Source organism: Hordeum vulgare, chromosome 2H (assembly GCF_904849725.1).
Source record: "Hordeum vulgare subsp. vulgare chromosome 2H, MorexV3_pseudomolecules_assembly, whole genome shotgun sequence".
Taxonomy (NCBI): domain Eukaryota; kingdom Viridiplantae; phylum Streptophyta; class Magnoliopsida; order Poales; family Poaceae; genus Hordeum; species Hordeum vulgare.
In genome coordinates this window covers 107,088,122-107,113,931 of record NC_058519.1, presented here as the reverse complement: position 1 = coordinate 107,113,931, position 25,810 = coordinate 107,088,122, and the positions used below count along the sequence as shown (strand labels likewise).

The following is a 25,810-nucleotide window of genomic DNA, read 5'->3' as shown; positions in this document are numbered from 1 at the left end:
AAACGAAGATTGATATATAGGATGACCTTATTTGATTACCGGAAGGTTTTCGGAGTTACCGAGAATGTACCTGGAATGACGAATGGGTTCCGGGAGTTCACCGGAGGGGGGCAACCCACTCCGGGGAAGCCCATAGGCATTTGGGGGGTCACACCAGCCCTTAGTGGGCTGGTGGTTCATCCCACCAATCCCCTATGCGCCAAGAAAGAAAAAATCAAAGGAAAGAAAAAAAAAGGAGAAGTGGGAAGGGGGAAGGACTCCCTCCCACCAAACCAAGTAGGACTCGGTTTGGGGGGGGGGAGTCCTCCCCCCTGGCTCGGCCGACCCCTTGGGGATCCCTTGGACCCCAAGGCAAGGTCCCCCTCCCTCCTCCTATATATATGGGGCTTTTAGGGCAGATTTGAGACGACTTTCTCACGGCTGCCCGACCACATACCTCCATAGTTTTTCCTCTAGATCGCGTTTCTGCGGAGCTCGGGCGGAGCCCTGCTGAGACGAGATCATCACCAACCTCCGGAGCGCCGTCACGCTGCCGGAGAACTCTTCTACCTCTCCGTCTCTCTTGCTGGATCAAGAAGGCCGAGATCATCGTCGAGCTGTACGTGTGCTGAACGCGGAGGTGCCGTCCGTTCGGTACTAGATCGTGGGACTGATCGCGGGATTGTTCGCGGGGCGGATCAAGGGACGTGAGGACGTTCCACTACATCAACCGCGTTCTCTAACGCTTCTGTTGTACGATCTACAAGGGTACGTAGATCACTCATCCCCTCTCGTAGATGGACATCACCATGATAGGTCTTCGTGCGCGTAGGAAATTTTTTTGTTTCCCATGCGACGTTCCCCAACAGTGGCATCATGAGCTAGGTTCATGCGTAGATGTCTTCTCGAGTAGAACACAAAAGGTTTTGTGGGCGGTGATGTGCGTTTTGCTGCCCTCCTTAGTCTTTTCTTGATTCCGCGGTATTGTTGGATTGAAGCGGCTTGGACCGACATTACTCGTACGCTTACGAGAGACTGGTTTCATCGTTACGAGTAACCCCCTTTGCTCAAAGATGACTGGCAAGTGACGGTTTCTCCAACTTTAGTTGAATCGGATTTGACCGAGGAGGTCCTTGGATGAGGTTAAATAGCAACTCATATATCTCCGTTGTGGTGTTTGCGTAAGTAAGATGCGATCCTACTAGATACCCTTGGTCACCACGTAAAACTTGCAACAACAAAATTAGAGGACGTCTAACTTGTTTTTGCAGGGTATGATTGTGATGTGATATGGCCAATGATGTGATGTGATATATTGGATGTATGAGATGATCATGTTGTAATAGAAATATTGACTTGCACGTCGATGGTACGACAACCGGCAGGAGCCATAGGGTTGTCTTTATACTAACATATTTGTGCTTGCAGATGCGTTTACTATTTTGCTAGGATGTAGCTTTAGTAGTAATAGCATAAATAGCACGACAACCCCCGATGGCAACACGTTGATGGATGATCATGGTGTGGCGCCGGTGACAACAAGATCGTGCTGGTGCTTTGGTGATGGAGATCAAGAAGCACGTGATAATGGCCATATCATGTCACTTATGAATTGCATGTGATGTTAATCCTTTTATGCACCTTATTTTGCTTAGAACGACGGTAGCATTATGAGGTGATCTCTCACTAAAATTTCAAGACGAAATTGTGTTCTCCCCGACTGTGCACCGTTGCTACAGTTCGTCGTTTCGAGACACCACGTGATGATCGGGTGTGATAGACTCAACGTTCACATACAACGGGTGCAAAACAGTTGCGCACGCGGAACACTCGGGTTAAGCTTGACGAGCCTAGCATGTGCAGACATGGCCTCGGAACACATGAGACCGAAAGGTCGATCATGAATCATATAGCTGATATGATTAGCATAGGGATGCTTACCACTGAAACTGCTCTCGACTCACGTGATGATCGGACTTGGGATAGTGTAAGTGGATCATGAACCACTCAAATGACCAGAGAGATGTACTTTTTGAGTGGGAGTTTAGCATATAATTTGATTAAGTTGAACTCTAATTATCTTGAACATAGTCTAAGTCCACTTTGAATATATTTGTGTTGTAGATCATGGCTCACGCAAGTGTCATCCTCAATTTTAATACGTTCCTAGAGAAAGCTAAGTTGAAAGATGATGGAAGCAACTTTGTAGACTGGGCTCGTAATCTTAAGCTAATCTTACAAGCTGGAAAGAAGGATTATGTCCTTAATGCTGCGCTAGGAGATGAACCACCCGCTACGGCTGATCAGGATGTTAAGAACGCTTGGTTAGCGCGTAAGGAGGACTACTCAATAGTTCAATGTGCAGTCTTGTATGGCTTAGAACCGGGACTTCAACGTCGCTTTGAGCGTCATGGAGCATTTGAGATGTTCCAGGAGTTGAAGTTTATCTTTCAGAAGAACGCCCGGATCGAGAGGTATGAGACCTCCGATAAATTCTATGCTTGCAAGATGGAGGAAAACTCGTCTGTCAGTGAACATGTGCTCAAAATGTCTGGGTACTCAAACCGTCTAGCTGAACTGGGGATTGAACTCCCGCAAGAAGCTATCACTGACAGAATCCTTCAATCACTGCCGCCAAGCTATAAAGGCTTTGTGTTGAACTACAACATGCAAGGGATGAACAAGTCTCCCGGCGAGTTGTTTGCGATGCTGAAAGTCGCAGAGTCTGAACTCCGTAAAGAGCATCAAGTGTTGATGGTGAGCAAGACCACTAGTTTCAAGAGAAACGGCAAAGGCAAGAAGGGCAATTCCAAGAAGAGCGGCAAGCCTGTTGCCAATCCACCGAAGAAGCCCAAGGCTGGACCTAAGCCTGAAACAGAGTGCTTCTATTGCAAGGGTATGGGTCACTGGAAGCGCAATTGCCCCAAGTATCTGGCAGATAAGAAGGCGGGCAAAGAAAAATCAGGTATATTTGATATACATGTTATTGATGTGTACTTAACCGGCTCTCGTAGTAGTGCCTGGGTATTCGATACCGGTTCTGTTGCTCACATTTGCAACTCGAAGCAGGAACTACGGAATAGACGAAGGCTGGCGAAAGACGAAGTGACGATGCGCGTAGGAAACGGTTCCAAGGTTGATGCAATCGCCGTCGGCACAGTGTCACTTCAACTACCATCGGGATTAGTGATGAACTTAAATCATTGTTATTTAGTGCATGCGTTGAGCATGAACATTATATCTGGATCTTGTTTAATGCGAGACGGTTACTCTTTTAAGTCTGAGAATAATGGTTGTTCTATTTCTATGAGTAACATCTTTTATGGTCATGCACCGAATGTGAGAGGATTGTTCATATTGAATCTTGATAGAGATACGCATATACATAACATTGAGACCAAAAGAGTTAGAGTAAACAATGATAGCGCCATATTTTTGTGGCACTGCCGCTTGGGTCATATTGGTGTAAAGCGCATGAAGAAACTCCATGCTGATGGACTTTTGGAGTCACTTGACTTTGATTCACTTGACACGTGCGAACCATGCCTCATGGGCAAGATGACTAAGACTCCGTTCTCCGGAACAATGGAGCGTGCAAGTGACTTGTTGGAAATCATACATACCGATGTGTGTGGTCCAATGAGCGTGGAGGCACGCGGCGGATATCGTTACTTTCTCACCTTCACTGACGATTTAAGTAGATATGGTTATGTCTACTTGATGAAGCACAAGTCTGAAACATTTGAAAAGTTCAAGCAATTTCAGAGTGAAGTGGAAAATCATCGTAACAAGAAGATCAAGTTCCTACGGTCTGATCGTGGGGGTGAATATCTGAGTTTCGAGTTTGGTACTCACTTAAAACAATGTGGAATTGTTTCGCAATTAACACCGCCTGGAACACCACAGCGTAATGGTGTGTCCGAACGTCGTAATCGTACTTTGTTAGAAATGGTGCGATCTATGATGTCTCTTACTGATTTGCCGTTATCGTTTTGGGGTTATGCATTAGAAACAACTGCATTCACTTTAAATAGGGCACCATCGAAATCCGTTGAGACGACACCATACGAACTGTGGTATGGAAAAAGGCCAAAATTGTCGTTCCTTAAAGTTTGGGGATGTGATGCTTATGTCAAAAAGCTTCAGCCTGAAAAGCTGGAACCCAAAGCGGAAAAGTGCGTCTTCATAGGTTACCCAAAAGGGACAGTTGGGTACACCTTCTATCTCAAATCCGAGGGCAAAGTGTTTGTTGCTAAGAACGGAACTTTTCTCGAGAAGGAGTTTCTCTCGAGAGAATTGAGTGGGAGGAAGATAGAACTTGACGAGGTTGTCGAACCTCTCATCCCTCTGGATGGTGGCGCGGGGCAAGGGGAAACCTCTGTCATTGCGATGCCGGTTGAGGAGGAAGTTAATGATGATGATCATGAAACTCCAGTTCAAGTTTCTGTTGAACCACGCAGGTCGACGAGATCACGCGCTGCTCCAGAGTGGTACGGTAATCCCGTCTTATCAATCATGTTGTTGGACAACAATGAACCTGCAAATTATGAAGAAGCAATGGTGGGCCCAGATTCCAACAAATGGCTAGAAGCCATGAAATCCGAGATAGGATCCATGTATGAGAACAAAGTGTGGACTTTGGAGATACTGCCTGAAGGCCGCAAGGCTATTCAGAACAAATGGATCTTTAAGAAGAAGACGGACGCTGACGGTAATGTGACCGTTTATAAAGCTCGACTTGTGGCAAAGGGTTTTTCACAAGTTCCAGGAATTGACTACGATGAGACTTTCTCTCCCGTAGCGATGCTTAAGTCAGTCAGAATCATGTTAGCAATAGCTGCATTTTTCGATTATGAAATCTGGCAGATGGATGTCAAAACGGCGTTCCTTAACGGTTTCCTTAAGGAAGAGTTGTATATGATGCAACCCGAAGGTTTTGTCGATCCTAAAAATGCTGACAGGGGGTGCAAGCTCCAACGATCCATTTATGGACTGGTGCAAGCATCTCGGAGTTGGAACAAACGCTTTGATGAGGTGATCAAAGCATTTGGGTTTATACAAGTGGTTGGAGAATCTTGTATTTACAAGAAAGTGAGTGGGAGCTCTGTGGTGTTTCTAATATTATATGTGGATGACATATTACTGATTGGGAACAACGTAGAGCTTTTGGAGAGCATAAAAGGTTACTTGAATAAAAGTTTCTCTATGAAGGACCTAGGAGAAGCTGCTTACATTCTAGGCATTAAGATCTATAGGGATAGATCAAAACGCCTGATAGGACTTTCACAAAGCACATACCTTGATAAAGTTTTGAAGAGGTTCAAAATGGAACAGTCCAAGAAAGGATTCTTACCAGTGTTACAAGGTACGAGATTGAGTAAGACTCAGTGCCCAGCAACTGATGAAGATAGAGAGCATATGCGCTCCGTCCCCTATGCTTCAACCATAGGCTCTATCATGTATGCAATGCTGTGCACTAGACCGGATGTTAGCCTGGCCATAAGTATGGCAGGTAGGTTCCAGAGTAATCCAGGAGTGGATCACTGGACGGCGGTCAAGAATATCCTGAAGTACCTGAAAAGGACTAAAGTAATGTTTCTCGTGTATGGAGGTGACGAAGAGCTCGCCGTAAAAGGTTACGTCGATGCAAGCTTTGACACAGATCCGGACGACTCTAAGTCGCAAACCGGATACGTATTTATTCTTAATGGGGGTGCAGTAAGCTGGTGCAGTTCCAAGCAAAGCGTCGTAGCAGATTCTACATGTGAAGCGGAGTACATGGCTGCCTCGGAGGCGGCTAAGGAGGGTGTCTGGATTAAGCAGTTCATGACGGATCTTGGAGTAGTGCCAAGTGCACTGGATCCAATAACCTTGTTCTGTGACAACACTGGTGCCATTGCCTTAGCAAAGGAACCAAGGTTTCACAAGAAGACCAGACACATCAAACGACGCTTCAACCTCATCCGCGACTACGTCGAGGAGGAGGACGTAAATATATGCAAAGTGCACACGGATCTGAATGTAGCAGACCCGCTGACTAAACCTCTTCCACGGCCAAAACATGATCGACACCAGAACTGTATGGGTGTTAGATTTATTACAATGTAATTCACATGGTGATGTGAGGGCTAGATTATTGACTCTAGTGCAAGTGGTAGACTGTTGGAATTATGCCCTAGAGGCAATAATAAATATATAGTTATTATTATAATTCCTGTATCAAGATAATAGTTTATTATCCATGCTATAATTGTATTGAATGAAGACTCATTTACATGTGTGGATACATAGACGAAACACCGTCCCTAGCATGCCTCTAGTTGGCTAGCCAGTTGATCGATGATAATCAGTGTCTTCTGATTATGAACAAGGTGTTGTTGCTTGATGACTGGATCACGTCATTAGGAGAATCACGTGATGGACTAGACCCAAACTAATAGACGTAGCATGTTGATTGTGTCATTTTGTTGCTACTGTTTTCTGCGTGTCAAGTATTTATTCCTATGACCATGAGATCATATAACTCACTGACACCGGAGGAATGCTTTGTGTGTATCAAACGTCGCAACGTAACTGGGTGACTATAAAGATGCTCTACAGGTATCTCCGAAGGTGTTAGTTGAGTTAGTATGGATCAAGACTGGGATTTGTCACTCCGTGTGACGGAGAGGTATCTCGGGGCCCACTCGGTAATACAACATCACACACAAGCCTTGCAAGCAATGTAACTTAGTGTAAGTTACGGGATCTTGTATTACGGAACGAGTAAAGAGACTTGCCGGTAAACGAGATTGAAATAGGTATGCGGATACTGACGATCGAATCTCGGGCAAGTAACATACCGAAGGACAAAGGGAATGACATACGGGATTATACGAATCCTTGGCACTGAGGTTCAAACGATAAGATCTTCGTAGAATATGTAGGATCCAATATGGGCATCCAGGTCCCGCTATTGGATATTGACCGAGGAGTCTCTCGGGTCATGTCTGCATAGTTCTCGAACCCGCAGGGTCTGCACACTTAAGGTTCGACGTTGTTTTATGCGTATTTGAGTTATATGGTTGGTTACCGAATGTTGTTCGGAGTCCCGGATGAGATCACGGACGTCACGAGGGTTTCCGGAATGGTCCGGAAACGAAGATTGATATATAGGATGACCTTATTTGATTACCGGAAGGTTTTCGGAGTTACCGGGAATGTACTGGGAATGACGAATGGGTTCCGGGAGTTCACCGGAGGGGGGCAACCCACTCCGGGGAAGCCCATATGCATTTGGGGGGGTCACACCAGCCCTTAGTGGGCTGGTGGGACAGCCCACCAATCCCCTATGCGCCAAGAAAGAAAAAATCAAAGGAAAGAAAAAAAAAAGGAGAAGTGGGAAGGGGGAAGGACTCCCTCCCACCAAACCAAGTAGGACTCGGTTTGGGGGGGGAGAGTCCTCCCCCCTGGCTCGGCCGACCCCTTGGGGATCCCTTGGACCCCAAGGCAAGGTCCCCCTCTCTCCTCCTATATATATGGGGCTTTTAGGGCAGATTTGAGACGACTTTCTCACGGCTGCCCGACCACATACCTCCATAGTTTTTCCTCTAGATCGCGTTTCTGCGGAGCTCGGGCGGAGCCCTGCTGAGACGAGATCATCACCAACCTCCGGAGCGCCGTCACGCTGCCGGAGAACTCTTCTACCTCTCCGTCTCTCTTGCTGGATCAAGAAGGCCGAGATCATCGTCGAGCTGTACGTGTGCTGAACGCGGAGGTGCCGTCCGTTCGGTACTAGATCGTGGGACTGATCGCGGGATTGTTCGCGGGGCGGATCGAGGGACGTGAGGACGTTCCACTACATCAACCGCGTTCTCTAACGCTTCTGCTGTACGATCTACAAGGGTACGTAGATCACTCATCCCCTCTCGTAGATGGACATCACCATGATAGGTCTTCGTGCGCGTAGGAAAATTTTTTGTTTCCCATGCGACGTTCCCCAACAACAACTTCGGGTTGATGCTCCCGAATTCTTCCCCACATATGTGGAACCAAAAAACAAACGCTCGCTCATGTGGAAAGGAGTATACCTCACTCCGAGCGACATAAGGACGGGTCATGTTGATCCAACCGCTACAATTACAAATCCCTTGTCATCATCAGTGCCGATGCCACGACCATCATTTGAAGGTTCATATGACCCAGCTCGTCAGCGTCGCCGACGGCAGAAAGCTCACCGGGCCTGGGTTGATCTTCCGATGGCAATCGACTCCAATCAAGCAAGGCAGCAACGGAAGCAGGTCACTTATCCAATCCGGGACAGAGATGGGACGAGCAATGCAAGAATTCGTGGAAGGCGTCATGATGACTTACACAAAAAGTTAGCACACAACATATGTGAAACATTGAAAGAAATGTTGCCTGGTTGTTCTATGTCAGCAGATGACGAGGGCGGCGCAATCATGCGGCGTGCACACACTCTCACCAAATGGCCGGAGTATGAAGAGTTTGTAAAGGAAAATCCCAAGCGACAAGGATATGTCACTCAAGCTGGTCGTGCAAGTGCAAGACGTGCTGCCCTTAAGAGAATAGAAATGGCAGTATGTGCTGACTCTGGATATAGCAGGATCCAAGGAAGAGATGCTCCAACATCAAGTGAAGGTAGTAAAGCACAAGTGAGCAAGGAATCATCAAGGAAGGCTGCCACGACGCTCACTCCTTGGCCAGCTCGTAAGAGAGCTTCAAGCAATTCATTTGAGGTGTTCAACTCTCTGCCGATTGGTGTCACGGAGGTAGCGGACAACAATAGTGAGACATCATCAACTTCAGTACATTTTAAGAGAAAGAAAGCCAAGAAAACGATTGTACCGGGCCATCGTCCTGTAACTCGCAGTCAAAAGGATACAAGTAATGAAGACCAAGATTGAGATTGTGTAGAATCTGGTCTTCAGTTGGAGGATTCCCAACCTGATTCCGAGAATGAGCGAAACTCTCATGAGGAACAAGAACATAATATGACTCATGTGGAGCAGGTCGTCACGGCAAATACAAGTCGGTCAGCTGAAGAACAACTTAAGCAACTCATAGCTGCACTCCAACAGAAAGAAGATGAGTTGGTTGCTTTACGCAATCGTGTAGCTAATAGTACAAATACTGAAGCTGAGAGGAATGCCTCGGGTAGTCATAATACTAACCAAGGAGGGATCGGAATCAACCTTGAAGCTATTCAGAAAATGATAGCTGAAGGGGTCAAGGCCCAATATATGCAAACTCATTACTCCATGCGGCCAAGATATGTTAAGCCGTACCCGCCGGATGTTGATCTCGTGCCATTCCTGGCCAATTACCGGCAACCTCAGTTCAGTAAGTTTAGTGGCGGAGGATCCCCACATGAGCACATAGCTCATTTCCTAGCAGTGTGTCAAGACACGGCTCAAAATGGTGCACTCCTGCTCCGTCAATTTGTGCAAACACTGTCAGGTCCTGCTTTTACTTGGTACAGCAAGTTGCCACCAAGTTCCATCAAGACTTGGGAACAAATGCAAGACGCTTTTCTTGAGCGCTTCTACAGCACTCAGAGAACAGTCGGCATCACGGAGTTAACCCAAACAGAACAAGGGATTAATGAGAAAGCTGCAGATTTTATTAACAGATGGAGAAACCTAAGTCTGCACTGCCCACAACCTATCACAGAATGTGAGGCTGTGCGAATGTGTATGAACAATCTTCGTCCTGATATGGCTGTGTATCTTCAAGGTGTGCGACTTGTTACATTTGAAGAGCTGGCCTCAAAAGCCACAAATATTGAGAATTATATGCAGCTTGTTGAACGTCGGACAAAGACGGTGTACAAGCCGGTGGACAAGAGTGGTCAGCGTGACAAGTTACCCGCTAGGCCTAAACCGGCGCAAGTCATGGAAGCAACGGCGATGAAACCACAATTCCAGGCTGGAGCATCTAGCACAAGAAATATAGAGCGTACAGGTGCACCAGCTCGTAGAGGGCCGACTCTTGCCGAGCGTCAGAGCAGGGAGTATTCTTTCCCTGTGGATGAGATTCGTGATTTGTTTGCTGGTCTTCTTGAGCTGAAACTTATTGATCTCCCAAGCTCAAAGAGACCAGAGGAAGCTAACAAGTCCAATGATCCAAACTTCTGTGAATACCACCGTATCTTGGGTCATACTCTCAAAGATTGCTTTGTGGTCAAGAATATTATTCAGAAAATGATAGATGAAAGAAGCATTGATGCAGATCTCCTTACAAGTCTAAAGAAAGGAAAGAAGGTTGCTACAACAAACGTGGCTACCCTTCAGGATGACATGGTGAGTTGTGCCTCTTCAAATATGAGACCATCTTATAATAGAAATATGCTCATATCAGATGTGGATTTTAATCCTATGATATTGTCAGGAGTTGAACCACACTTCGGATATGGAGGACGGTGTAGATGTCAACTCGAAAGAGACATTCTCCGCAGAGGAGGACTACACTTCGTCGAGCCCCGAGGATTACACGCTATTGAGCCCCGAAGATCTGAAGATCGAGGATGACGGCGATGGACTCATCGTCCAACATCAAGTGAAAAAGGAAACTAATGTTCCACGCTCTAGGCCGGGAATATCAGAGAGCTTGGCGAAGCGTTTAAAAGGACTTCCCCAAGAATTTGATGTCCTGGCCATTGGTGTTTTCGAGGATGATAGCGAGTCTCTTCACTTCCCTGAAGAAGAAGCACCAGAAGTTGATCAAGTTCATCTTAGATCAGGTCGCCAGCTAGCCGACCCATATCCTCCACCTAGAAAGGAGCCTAGGAACAAAGATGTAGTTCCAAATGAAACCACTGACCCTACTGCTAAAGTATCAGTCAAGTATGATGTAATCTCACACTTGAACAAAATACCAGCTATGCTTTGTGTGTATGATGCTTTGTCTCTTTCTTATGATTTGCGCAAGGCTTTGGTTACATCATTATCATTCCCGGAAGATTATCGAGTGGAAGTGTCACATACTGAAACTGAACCGGCTGATGCGCTAAATATTACATTCACCGATGAGGACATGCTACTAGGTTCAAAGAAGCATAATAGACCTTTGCTAATGTTTGGTGAGATGGATGACGTACCTACAAATCGGATAATGATTGATGGTGGGTCTGCCATAAATTTGTTACCGTTGCGCACTCTAAAAAAGACAGGATGTTCTACCGGAGATTTGAGCCGGTCTAACGTGGTTATCCATGGATTCAATCAATCAGGTCAAGAAGCCATGTGAACTATATCCTTGGTTTTAAAGTTAGAATCACTATGTACACACGTGACCTTCCATGTCATTCATGCAACCACTTCATATAATGCCTTGTTGGGTCGGCCATGGTTGCACGATAACCAAATTGTACCATCTACACTCCATCAATGCATGAAGTACATGGACCAGTCCGGAGAAACAGTAAGAATATTCGCGGACAAAAGGACAAGTTTATTTTGAGCCTGTCGAAAAAGTGTACAAGCCAAAGGTAGTCATTGGACCTAAATTAAACAGCTTAAAGCAAGATGTCACAGAGTCTTCGTCAAGCAAGAAAGTTTATCAATATATACCAAGTAATCAGATGAAAAAGGGCGACCCAATATTCCGCGTTGTGAATAAATCTTCTGCAAAAAGAGGTACAAAATTTCCAACGCCTCTGCCCCTTTGGTTCAACACAAGATTGAACAAGCTAAAAAGGAGTCACATTACCAAAATAAAAAATAAAAAAAGCCATGTGGCGTAAATTACTTTGTCGAATAAAGACGACAAGTCATTACCAATTTCTTTGTATGATAACAGAGTTTTGTATATGATGCAGAACATGAAATATGATATATTCACTGGACCGTCTTTATGCGACGGCCGGGGCGAACTTGTGCCATTCGGAAGGGCGTTATCCCAGGCGCAGCTCAAGGCTTTGCATGAAGACCAAACTCTGGTAGAAAAAAGATATGGACTAGGTTACGAGGTGTGCATGACCTCAGCCGAACTTATAGACATGACCGAGGCATCACCGGAAATGGAAGATGATAATCAACCTACCATTGACGACTTGGAAGAAATAAGTATTGGTATTGCCGATGAGCCTCGTTCGATTTTTATTAGTAAATATTTTTCTAATCAAAATAAGAAGTATAATAAATTTCTCTCTGCAAATAAAGACGTGTTTGCTTGGACTTATGAAGAGATGCCGAGATTAGACCCAGGAGTCGTTGTCCGTCGCCTCCCCGTACAAGACGATGTTGCTCCGGTGAAACAAGCACAAAGAAAGTATCGACCCGAAGTACTTCCAAAAATAGAAGCTGAGGTAGATAAACTCATAGGTGCAGGTTTCATAAGAGAAGTCAAATACCCCACATGGGTTTCTTGTATTGTACCCGTCAAAAAGAAAAATGGCCAGACTCGTGTATGTGTGGATTTTAGAGATTTGAATAAAGCATGTCCCAAAGATGATTTTCCAATACCTATTTCTGAGATATTAGTCGATGCCACCATGGGGCATGAAATATTTTCTTTCATGGATGGTTATTCGGGTTATAATCAAATAAAAATGGCGCCAGAAGATGAAGAGCTGACAGCATTCCGCGCACCTAAGGGTATATATTGTTATAAGGTTATGCCTTTTGGGTTAAAAATGTCGGGGCAACATATCAGAGAGCAATGACAATTATCCTAGACGGGTTGTTATATGATATTGTAGAGTGTTATATAGACGATATAGTGGTAAAATCAAAGCATGAACAAGACCACTTAAAACATTTAGAAATAGTTTTTGAGCACCTCAAGAAACATAATCTAAAAATGAATCCAATGAAATGCGCATTCGGAGTCTCCTTCGGAAAATTTCTTGGTTTCGTGGTTAGAAAGCATGGTATCCAAATCGATCTAGGTAAAATACAAGCGATCATTAAAATGCCACCACCCATAAATATTCACAAATTAAAAAGCTTTCAAGGTCACTTAGCATATATCAGAAGGTTCATCTCTAATTTGTCTGGGAGATGTAAACCTTTCTCACGCCTTATGAAAAAAGGTGTCCCTTTTGAATGGGATCAAGCATGCCAAAACGCGTTCCTAGAAATTAAGAAATATCTGATAAATCCTTCCGTTTTAGGTGCTCCTGTTAAGGATCGACCATTGATCCTATATACAGCAGCCATGCCGGCATCGTTGGGTGCCTTATTAGCACAAAATAATGACGCAGGAAAAGAAATGTCCGTGTATTATCTTAGTCGCACCCAGGCAGAGTGTAATTATCCGGACATGGAAAAGATATTGCTTAGCATTAGTATTTGCGGCACAACAGTTGCGCCACTACATGTTAGAACATATTGTACACCTCGTATCAAGAGGAGACCCTCTTAGGTACATTCTCAATAAAATGGGGCTTTCAGGAAGATTGGCCAAATGGGCAATGTTTTTGTCGCAATTCGATATTAAATTTGTGCCACAAAAGGCTTACCCGATGATTTCCTAATTGATGATGACTTGCCAGATGAAGAAGTATTCATCACAACGGTCGTTAACTCAACATGGCAAATGTATTTTGACGGTGCCTGTCGACAATCAGGGGCAGGAGCCGGAGTCGTCTTCGTTACACCAAGCGAGGCGATAATCCCATATTCATTTACTTTAACCTCAACGGTCTCAAATAATGCAGCTGAGTACGAAGCTTTGATAATTGGGCTTGAGTTGGCTCTAAACATCGGGTTAGACTCACTCACCATATATGGTGATTCCCAATTGATAATTAACCAATTATTGGGAATCTACATGGTAAAAAAAGAAGAGCTAATGCCATATTTTAGAAGAGCGAAAATGCTCATATCTACGTTTGCAAACATAAGTATCCAACATATTGTTCGAAGCCTAAATGACAAAGCTGATGTTTTAGCAAGTTTAGCTGCCAGCATGTCATTGACCCCTCATCAATCAATGAATGTTCATGTTGAGGAAAGAAGAATTCTACCAATACTTGCTGAAGAGGAGGAAGAAGAAACAACAATATCTTCAGCAATGACAACCGAGGTGTGTGAAATTGAAGTAGGGGTTTGGAGAGCACCATTCCTAGAATATTAACTTCATGGCTACTTGCCTTTGGATGCTAGCGAAAGATCTCGTATCCGAAAGAGATCAATTCATTATACATGTATAAATGACACGCTTTATAGACGCTCTCATGATAGTATATATTGTGTTGCCTTGCTGGAAATGAAATTATAGAAGCCTTAAAAGAGGTGCATGTCGGAATATGTGGCGCACACCAATCTGGTCCTAAATTACATTACCAGCTAAGGCGTTTGGGTTATTATTGGCCCACTATGTTTGAAGACGCCGCTAAATTTTCAAAGAGATGCCATGAATGTCAAGTGCATGGTGACTTTATACACATACCGCATGAACCACTCCATGCGACTAATATATCTTGGCCTTTTGAAATGTGGGGATGGATATAGTAGGGCCAATTCACCCGCCACCATCCAAAGGCCATAAATTTATTTTAGCCGCAACCGATTATTTTTCTAAATGGGCTGAACTTACACCACTAAAGAAAGATAAGGCGGAAAATGTTGAACATTTTATAAGAACACAACTCATATATCGCGTTGGTGTTCTTGCTCGGATCATGTCTGATAATGAAACTCCTTTTAAAAACAAACATGTAGAAAAGTTATGCTCAAAATTTAAGATAGTGCATTCTTATTCTACAGGATATAATCCGGCCGGGAACGGACAAGCGGAGGCTTTTAATAAGACTCTATGTAAATTGCTAAAGAAAGTCGTGTCAAAAAACAAACGCGAGTGGCATGAAAAACTACTCGAAGCCTATGGGCTTATAGAACCACAACACGCACACCGACAGGGATGACACCTTATTCCCTCGTGTTTAGAGGACATCGGTTTTGCCTTTGAAAGTACAAATTACTTCACTTAGGGTCGCTACTAATGAAAAATTATCACAGGAAGAATCAACACAACTACGTCTTGATGAATTAGAAAGACTTGAAGGAAAACGACTTCAAGCCTTGCAAAATCTCAAGGCATATCAAGACATGATGTCTCGAGCTTTCGACAAACGTGTTAAGCGTAGGTCTTTCAAACAAGGAGATTTGGTTCTCGCTGTCATTCGCCCCATGAATATAACTAGGCGGATGAGAGGAAAATTTAAACCAAAATAGGAAGGTCCTTACGTCGTAAAAGAAGTTTATTCTAGCGATGCATACACAATTATTTCGCCAGATGGGAAATATTCGCCGTCGCCGGTAAACGGGAAATTTCTTAAGAGGTACTATGCTTGATCTACTCCATACCCTCACGAGTATAGACTGGGGCACAAAAAGAATTACCCCATACCCTCACGAGTATAAACTGGGGCACACAAAAAATTACTCCATACCCTCACGAGTATAAACTTGGGCACAAAAAAAATTACTCCATACCCTCACAAGTATAAACTAGGGCACAAAAAAAAATACTCCATACCCTCATGAGTATAACCTGGGGCACAAAAAAAATTACTCCATACCCTCACAAGTATAAACTGGGGCACAAAAAAATTACTCCATACTCTCATGAGTATAAACTGGGGCACAAAAAAATTACTCCATACCCTCACGTGTATAAACTGGGGCACAAAAAAATTACTCCATATCCTCACAAGTATGAACTGGGGCATAAATTTTTTTTACTCCATACCCTCACGAGTATAAACTGGGGCACAAAAAAAAATTACTCCATACCCTCACGAGCATAAACTGGGGCACAAAAAAAATTACTCCATACCCTCACGAGTCTAAACTGCGGCATACTAAATATAAATATGTACAAAGAATATATTTATATCGCTCTAATAAATTTAAACTATGGTAAGTAAAATAAAAATCAGTCCAGCTACCTATGATTATATATTACAGCGTCAAATGAAAATAAATAAGTATACAAATGATGCTCCAAAATCTCATGAGCCAAAGCTGTGACATGTACATGCAAATAGAGATAGTATACTGGATATACGTACCATATAGTATGCGTATCTATTTTAACTGCATTAAGCAAATAAAAATCGCATGGGTGCCAATCATCACAAAAGAGGCGTACACGTACAATAAGAGCCTCGAATAGTATAAGTCCAAATCTGAATAAATAAATAACCTTGCATGTGAAAGTTGCATCAAATAGTCTAATGATCTACGGACACTGGAAGAGTTCTTATTAAACAAAAAGGCTAATCCAGATATATTTAAATAACTAAAGAAAAAAAAATCATGACGCAGCAGTAAGATTTTTCATCTGCTCAAGAATAGACTCAACTTCATTGCCCATCGTGGATATCTTCTGCTTCAAGTCCTCAAGTGCGTGATTAGCCTTAGCATTAATTTCAGAAAGGGAGTCACGCAGCTTCTTAGCCTGGGCTTGCTTACTGGACCGTGTTAATTTCAGTTGCTCAACACCCTCCTCAATCTGATGCATTCTAGTATTAACCTCTTCGAGCTGAGCTTTAAGAGTTTCCCCATGCTTCCTCTCCTCGGCATATTGCTCTTCCATGGATGCCAGCCTATCATCTGTACCTTTTAAAAATTCTTCAAGCAACATACATTCCTTATCTGTCACGGTGAAAGCTTCTTCTTTCTCATGAGAATGAGATTTAATCTCTTTGTGGGATTCCTGCATCCACTTGAGATAGAGATGAGCTTTTTCAAAGCCGTGCAAATAGCAGCGACTCGAGCATTATCGTCGTTGGCTGGGAGATATAAAGCAACCGCCTCAAGAATTTTACAATGGTCAGGATCTGCTATTGTTGAGTTGTTCAAGCCTTCAAGAGCAGGTTTCAACGCTGCATCAATAGCCTTCATGAAAACTCCAGAAACAAAGGGCACACTCACAGATGACATAGCAATATGCTGTGATGCTTCTTCGCTATTAACATGAGCGTTCTCGACACCTACAAAAAAAACAGCAAAAGAAAACAAGTGAGTACTCTTGTGGAAGAAAAACATAAGCAAATAAACAATATGATAGATAAAATGTGATAAAAAAATAATATTAATTATAGCGCTACCGTGTATAGGAGAAGATAGATGGCTGGAAATATCAGTCGATGGGAGCATGTCTGAAGCTATACGTGGTGAAGAAATTCGAAAATCTACATCCACAGCTGACATGTGAAAATCATCCAAATTGTGATCTACGTCTCCTCTAAATATATTATCCAGATATGTGCAACTGAGATCACCGTGTACGTACAAAGGGCCATTTACTTTTATAGGATTGGAAGTATTGTCATCGTTGGCAAAATCAAGTTTTCTTTTAGAAGTAGGCCTTGCCTCCTCATCAGAAGAAATAACTTCATTGGTACATGGTTCCTTTGGCTTAGTAATTGAAAGGTTAACACCAACTGGCATATCCGTTGGAGTCAAGGGATTAGAGGAAGAGCCAATGACAACATCTTTATCTTTCCGCTTCTGTAAAGTAATGACATGTATGTATTATATGGAGAAAGAAGTAAATTATGGAAGTAATAAAAAAATGAAGCAAATTTTTTTAACTCACACGTTGAGGGGTCATAGAAGGTTCATCATCTGAAAGGAGGGTAGCTAAAATATGATTCCAATGATCTTCTTGCTTTTTTCTCCTTTGCGTCAATGACAGTGATATATTCCTCTTGTAAGGTCTGCTGGCACTTCTTTTATTATAACAAAATCTGATTCGGAGAGCTCGCGAGGGACCATAAAAGTTTTTTTTTCTTTTTCTTGAACGCCTCTTTCCTATCAGCATAGGATATTCTCCATATAGACTACCAGACTTAAGGTCACCCAAAATAAGAGTAAACGGCTGCGAAAACTTTTTCCACCATCTAGTCCACGCCACATCAATTTTCCCTCATAAGTACTGTTGAGAGGATGATGAATGCCCTCTTGAATTGGGAGAAATAAATGCGACCAGTATGTGTATGCTACGCCAACATCCGTTTTAGTCCATCAAGATTTCAAAGGATTAAACGGTATCCGTTGGTCTAACTTAAGCTGGCGAGCCACACGGTCTGGATGGTATGACTCGGCTACACATGTACTACTGTTCTGATATAAGAACCTCCATGGAAGAATAGCCCGTCGGATGAAAATCATGTAAGCCCTTTGTAGCTGATATACTCCGGATAAGTTACGCGAGGAATAAGGGCACCAAGCGGTTTTTTTGAACCTTCTCAAGGTATTCATGAGCCACCTCAGATGTAAATTCAATTGGAGGCCTACGCATTGTTTGTAGCATGGTTGGTTGCATAGGCAAGATCCTAGGAGAGGGTAGATGGTTTCCCTTCACCTTTGGCCCAAACATATTCCTTAAATAGAGATACATCCACCCTATAATATTATGGGTCGCCCAAGGCTGCTTGCAAAATGTAGGCCCGGCAGGATGCCTACTGATAGCCCGGAGATAAAAATACAGTGAGGATAATGCTGGCGGAGCGAGTGAAATTTTTCGTCCCATCACGATCCAATACGCCATGACAAGAACGCCCAGATGAATGTATTGTCCACCGCTGACAATGACAAAGCTACACAACCATATCGCAATGAACGTCGCAAGATACATGCGACTGTCGCGCATGCTAGTGAAATTTAAGGGTTTTTCAGTTGTGGAAATGGTCACAACAAGCCTGGAAGGATACCAATTTGTCATCACTTTTAGCAGAAAGTTCTTCCCATATTTGCAAAAGATTGGATAAGAAGTTCGGGTACAAAAGCAATTGAGGGTCTAATTTATTGAGTGGAGGAATATATTCTTCGTAAAGATCTCCGGCGATAGGTAGCCCGGCCATAAGAAGCATGTCAAGTAAGGTGATTCGTACGTTCACCACACGAGAATAGGAAAGTGTTTGTTTGGGGACTCCATTTTTCTAACAAAGATTGAAAAAATTAGGGCAGACATCATAGTCACAGAGGGAGACATATATAGCGCCGCAGATATAGTGTGTATGGTCCTCACCCCCTTTCAGATTAAAAGTGTGATGATCAATAACCTCAGCCCCCCATTCAATATAACCATTTGGCCGTCTCACATGCGGGATATTATGATGCTCCCACCCTAACTGTCGTGACACCATTCTAGTCCCTAAAGCACATTCTAAATCAACTCTTGGCTGGGGCGCTGGCAGATGATAACTTAAAGCTTCAAAAGAATTTTCAGAGTGCCACCCGAGTTCTGAAGGATCCAATCTTCCTACTCTTGCAGTTGACTTGCTAAGTTTAGGGTTAACTGAATCATCTGTTTCTGGTTCACACAGACGCCTTTTAGCTAATTTAGATAATTTGAGCTGAAATGGCGAAAGGATAGGTCCACCAAACTCCATCTAAATATATACATTTAAAATCATTAAACCGCAATGAGATAAAAAATATAGAGAGAAGGAAAGTTACAGTTACAGTACCTAGGCCTTGCAAGGAACTACTTGCGTTGAAGGATTCTTACTTCCCTGTAAAACAAAGAAACGGAAGAAATGGTAAGAAACTAAAAAAAAAAGAGGTAGCAGCAGTATTGCGAATGTTTAAGTGACCGGTTGTACGACGGACCGAGTTCAAAGATAAAACTCGCCGGCACGTTAACCATTAGAAAATTCGCATTTGTAACATCACAGTTACTCCATTCACCTGAAATGAGTTTCTTTTAAAAAATTTTGACAAGATCTCCCACACGAATATTGGTACTCAGGCTGTATATATTTAGATGGAGTTTGGTGGACCTATCCTTTCGCCATTTCAGCTCAAATTATCTGAATTAGCTAAGAAGCGTCTGTGTGAACCAGAAACAGATGACTCAGTTAACCCTAAACTTGGCAAGTCAACTGCAAGACTAGGAAGATTGGATCCTTCAGAACTCGGGTGGCACTCTGAAAATTCTTTTGAAGCTTTAAGTTATCATCCGCCAGCGCCCCAGCCAAGAGTTGATTTAGAATGTGCTTTAGGGACTAGAATGGTGTCACGACAGTTAGGGTGGGAGCATCATAATATCCCGCATGTCAGACGGCCAAATGGTTATATTTAATGGGGGGATGAGGTTATTGATCGTCACACTTTTAATCTGAAAGGGGGTGAGGACCATACAGACTATATCTGCGGCACTATATATGTCTTCCTCTGTGACTATGATGTCTGCCCTAATTTATTTCAGTTTTTGTTAGAAAAATGGAGTCCCCAAACAAACACTTTCCTATTCTCGTGTGGTGAACGTACGATCACCTTACTTGACATGCTTCTTATGGCTGGGCTACTTATCGCCGGAGATCTTTACGAAGAATATATTCCTCCACTCAATAAATTAGACCCTCAATTGCTTTTGTATCCGAACTTCTTATTAAAAAAAACTCGCCGGCACGCTAACCACGAGATAATTTTATTTCCTCTCTAATAAAAAACGGAACTATCATACATACATATATATGCTCATGGATGTACGACGGACAAGTCTAAAACTTGCCGGCACGTCAACCACGAGACCATTTTATTCTCTCCCTAATCATACAAAATCAGACATGATAACAGTAACAAAACTACCGTGTAGACGATCCGAGTTAAAAAAAAAGAGAGTATTATATCGACACTTTCTCTTTTATAATACGAAATATGAAATAATTTTAAAAAAAACTATAGTACATATATATATATATGACTCATGGGTGTACGATGGACCAAGTTTAAAACTTACCGGCACGCCAACCATAAGTTCAGCATATATAATTTTAATTATCAATAAATGGATCATGCATGTCCCGCGACTGGTTAAACCTCGCTATATCTAATGAAATAAATATTAGGTTATACATTTGTATCTTCTGGAGAAACAAGATGTATAACAGCCAGATAGAGAGCGATCCGTTCTGCACCAGGCTGTGATTAGCTTATCTATAAACAAAAAGAAAGAGAGGTCAGAAGTGGGATCAAGGTATGAAACACCTTTGATTTTGGATAATACATAAAACCAGCCATACACTTACCGGTGTGTGAAGTAAACACGAGATCACCGTAAATATTGCTAGCAAGAAATATAGATCGGATATGATAACTGCACATACATGAAGACATTATAATTAGTCATCAGGTCTAGCCAAAATTATCAAGCGATGCATGATATGATCAATACCGTATCTTAACTCTAATGAAAAATCACATCAGTTCTCATGGTTGTACGACGGACCAAGATCATGTAGACGCTTGCCGGCATGCCAATCATGAAACCATACGCAGCAAACAAAAAAATATATGTAAATAGTCTGGCGCGATCGCCAAATCGTGCTAACTATTGATGCCCTCTGACGACTAAAAAGAGAAAGAAACGAAATTAGACAATTACTACACTAAGATCGGAAGCCAAAACAAAGTATAGCAACATACTCGTAAAAGAATTCAAAGAGTTGAGCGTTCGCCGTCGGAACAGATCCGCAGTGCCGCAAAAGCTTGCTACCGTGTAATCTTAGTAAGAAAAGAATCAAGACAGATTAGCAAGAAATAAAGAAACTACGTGATTAGTTTGCACTCATAATTATAAGAGTACTACATACACAACGACAACAAAGCTGTTGGGTTAGAGATCCGATCCGACTCAACATCACGAACGCTGCGCTTGAAAGCAAGAAGGATAAAGGAGATACGTATATATAGGCCTGGTTGCTAAACCAACGGCCCCAAAACAAATCGGATCCTTATCTGGTTGTTGGCAAACACGGTTCCTTAGTTGGTTGTTGGCAAACACGGTACCTTATCCTTTGGGTTTCAACAAAAAAAAAATCATATAGCAGGAGAATGGTCGTGTGTATAAAAAGCTAAGGGGACTCAAATTAGAAAACAAAATGTATATATTTTCGAGATTTAGATCCGAAATATAATAATACTCGCATCCAAATCTCGAGGGGCATTTGTTGACACTGATTTTGCCCGAAAAAAAATGTAGTGCAATTCAAACAAATAAATTACTTTAAATGATGAAGTACACCATTGAGAAATGACCATGATGAATTGTCCCCACTATGTATAAAATAGCAGACCCAAGAAGTAAATTAATAAATAGGCCGATATTTGTAAGATTGGCAAAATGAATAGAAATCTTCATGAATAATTTGTCCTAATTAAATTGACACACTTGAATAAAAACATATATTCAAATACACATAACGTTCGTCCATGCACGCCGTTAACTACGGCGGATGTCGAATATCTACATAAAATCATAATATTTCTGAAATATCAACGTATGGTAAACGAAGTCCTTGTTTCATCGTTGGTGAGAAATATTGATGTGACCCATAAAAAATATATTGCACTAACAAAATATACACGTGACGTATAGAAATAAATAAATGAAGCTTTTAATGAGGTATCAACGCATATGTATTCAATATGAAAATATTTTGTTGACGTATTCATATCATATCGTAGATGACATCAAACTTTAAATTGGGTAGAAAACAATTAAACATGCACACCTCACATAAACTTTAATGCATCGTTAAAAGCTAATCAATTTTAGCCCATTAAAAACGCGGCCACGTTGCATGACTGTAGGCAGCTGCGTATGCATGCAAGCGGTGGTGTCAAGGCCCACAAATTGATTTAGGGCCGCGTTGCATGGCTGTAGGAAGCTGCGTATGCATGCAAGCGGTGGTGCCAAGGCCCACAAATTGATTAATAAAAAAAAAAGACAGACAAAACCCATCGGGCTAATGAGAAGCATGTGGCCGGTTCAAACGTCAGTCAACTAGTGATTAAGGAATAATAATAAACAAATTAAAGAAAAGAAGGTCCGCTCCCACGATCCCACAAACTCTCCCACGATGTGGCGACGTGGGCGGTGGGCGTGTGCGCCACGGTGTTCTGTGACCCTGTTCATCCCTATAAATACTGCCTCACCTTGATGTACAGGGAGGTGGTGCTCGATTGCTGGTGGTTCGACTGGTGGTGCTCGCCTGCTAGTTATCCACTGCTTTTGTCTTCCGCTGCCTTCAGCCTTCGTCCGGGCGCTGCCGCTGCTACTTGGTTGATCATTCCATCCCTGCTGCATAGAAACACTGCTGTATACAGATTTTGCCACAAAAATCCCACGCACATACATCGGTGGAAAGAAGATTTGGAGGAGTTCAGCAAGAAGGTGAGATAGATGGGTCTCTCCTAATCCCTCGGCTTCTCCTACAGGTAAACTTGTCTATGTTTTTCCAATCTCTATTCTTGATTTGGTCATGTGGACACAGATCAAGAATTCATCCCTGTGTTGACTAATTTTTGCTCTTGGTTTGGTCATGTTGACATGAGCCAAGTGACATCTCCTCATATAATAATTCTTGATTTGGTCATGTTGACACAGATCATGAAATTATCTCCATGCTGCCCAATTTCTGTTCTTGGCTTGGTCATATTGATATGAGCCAAGTAATTTTTCTCTATATCATGGTTGCTGATTTGGTCACATTGACACACACTGGTGGAAAAAAGGCCTTTGGTCGCGGTTCGCAACTGCCATTAGTCGTGGTTGCGCAACCGCGACCAACTAAGCGCGACTAAAGCCCCCCACCTTTAGTCGCGGTTTCTGAAGAACCGCGACTAAAGGCCCGTCCACGTGGGCGCCAGGCGGCCGTCGGGGCGGAGGACCTTTAGTCGCGGTTCTTCTGGCCAACCGCGACTAAAGGCCCCCGCGCCCCCCCCCCCCTAAACCTGTTTTCTGCTTAATTTGTATTGTTTTATTTCTTTTGTGCTTTATTTTAATTTTGAAGGAATTTCATATATTCTACGGTACTACATACATGCATATGAATGTACAATTTCAAACAAATTTGAAATTAGAACCAAAAAGAATTCAAGAGGAATATACAATATATATTCAATATCATCGGACCATATACAATTTTGAACAAGTTTCCATACATAATTTAATGCATATAAAGTTCTACGTCCTCGTAATGGTGTTCTCCTTTAGGATGGAGGACTTCCCTGCTGAACCATCCAGCTAGTTCCTCTTGAAGTGGTCGGAAGCGAGCTTCTGGACTAAGCATCATCCGGAGGTTATTCCTCTTAGCATTGGTATCACTCGGAACCCGCTCAGAGGTGTATCTCCGGATCATCTCACAGACATAGTATCCACATAGATTGGTCCCCGCTGGCTGAATATCCCCAGCATTCTTCGGCTTTGACCTTTTGAATTCTAGCTCTTTTTTGAATTCACCGACCTTTGTATCTACGAACCGTCTCCAAACCCTACGAGGCAAAGAAAATTAAATGAACAAGAGAGTTATTAGTTACTTGATATTAGGAAATGAACGAAATAGGCCGATCGATATAGAGCGCAAATGAATGAAAATAATTACTTCTGCAGCATTCTTCTCATGCCGCCCCAAAGCTTTGGATCCATATTCAGAGAGTCGTGGACGAGACATTCTGAGGTGTTAACTTTAATTACTAGCAGAATCCAGTGGAACCTGCGGACACGATACATGCACAGTACGTCATGCATAACTCATCGATTAGCCGGCCACATACCATGCATGGAGTAAACAAAAGAGAATGTGCTCAAGACAGAAACACTCACCCAAAATGGTAAGGAAATAGAATATCACTTTTGAGTTCCTGCTTTGTAAGAAACTGCCACAGGTCTGCCTCCATGTCGGCGGGGTGATGCTCCAACACATGTCCATTAACGATGTGTGGGTCAATGAACCCAACATCATGGATGTTCCTTACTCTGCATTCCTTAATCTTCATTCTGCATGTATAATAGCGGACACAACAATATAGTTAGGACATATATATAGTGCAGGCAATATGAACGAGATGGGGTAGAAATAAATCACTTACAGAACGTAGCAACTGATGATAGATTTGTCGAGATCGCGCAGATTGAAAAGCTGGAACAATTCACTCAGTTCAATTTGTACATAGTAATGTTTGAAGTGATGCTCATGTCTAACTTCCGCATAAATATAATCTTTGGCGCTTTTATTTTTTATGTAACCCTTGTACCATTTCAGCAGACCTTTCATTTGTGGAGGTAGATCCTTTTCCTGCACAGGCTCGACGAGAGGCCCATTCTTGACATATGTAATTACTACCTCCTTCACTGGCGCCTCATCAAGGCCTAACAGTTCACGAAGAGTAATACCTAAGTTGGCCGCTTGTTCTCTGGCACTCGTTGCAGTCAATCCCTGTGCTGCCGCAGCTTGTATGATCTCGGGGGCATCCGGACCGGCGGCTTCCACTATAAGCGGGGCAATCGATTGTTTACTTTGTTCCCCGAGCTGGGCAACTTGTTTCCCGCTTTTTTTACTTTCGGCCTTCTCCCGCTCTTTGTTCTCCTTGAACATGAGTGCCTGCCTGCGAAGTTCACGTGCATAGTCGTCAGGCAGATTCTTCGCGGCTTGGGACGGTGTGCTCAAAAATGACTTAGCCCACTTCTTTTGCTCATCAGAAAATACTGGCTTGGGCTCGGGCTCTCTTTTCTTCTTGCAGTCCGCCTTCCATTTCTCCAAATCAGCAGCCGCGGCCGTGTCGACTTCCTCGGCACTACGTTCCCAAGGCCTTGTGGGGAGAGGCTTCAGTGATGGCTCCGGTACCTTTGTGGTCTTAGGTACATAAGGGTCCGGGTTAATAATCCAGGACTGCTTCTGCTTCTGCTTCTTTGCCGGAGGTGGATTGGGGGGCGGCGTCTGATCACCCGCCGGACGAGGACTGGGGGGCGGCGTCTGATCACCCGCCGGACGTTGTGGACTGGGGGGCGTCGGCTGACGTGACGGAGGTGTAGGTGAACCGCCACCACCACCACCACCACCACCACCGCCACCGCCACCACCACCACC

General features: G+C 43.1%; 1 long non-coding RNA gene and 1 pseudogene across 1 annotated transcript; both read right to left on the bottom strand.

Moving 5' to 3' along the window:
• Positions 1–16,242: 16,242 nt before the first annotated feature.
• Positions 16,243–19,452, bottom strand: LOC123425722 (annotated as a pseudogene).
• A 1,345-nt stretch (positions 19,453–20,797) lies between these two features.
• Positions 20,798–21,651, bottom strand: LOC123429716. The gene is made up of 3 exons (XR_006622734.1): positions 21,115–21,651; positions 20,969–21,036; positions 20,798–20,876 (listed from the first exon to the last, which is right to left on the bottom strand). It is a non-coding gene; the product is annotated as an uncharacterized LOC123429716 (long non-coding RNA).
• Between the last annotated feature and the right edge of the window lie 4,159 nt (positions 21,652–25,810).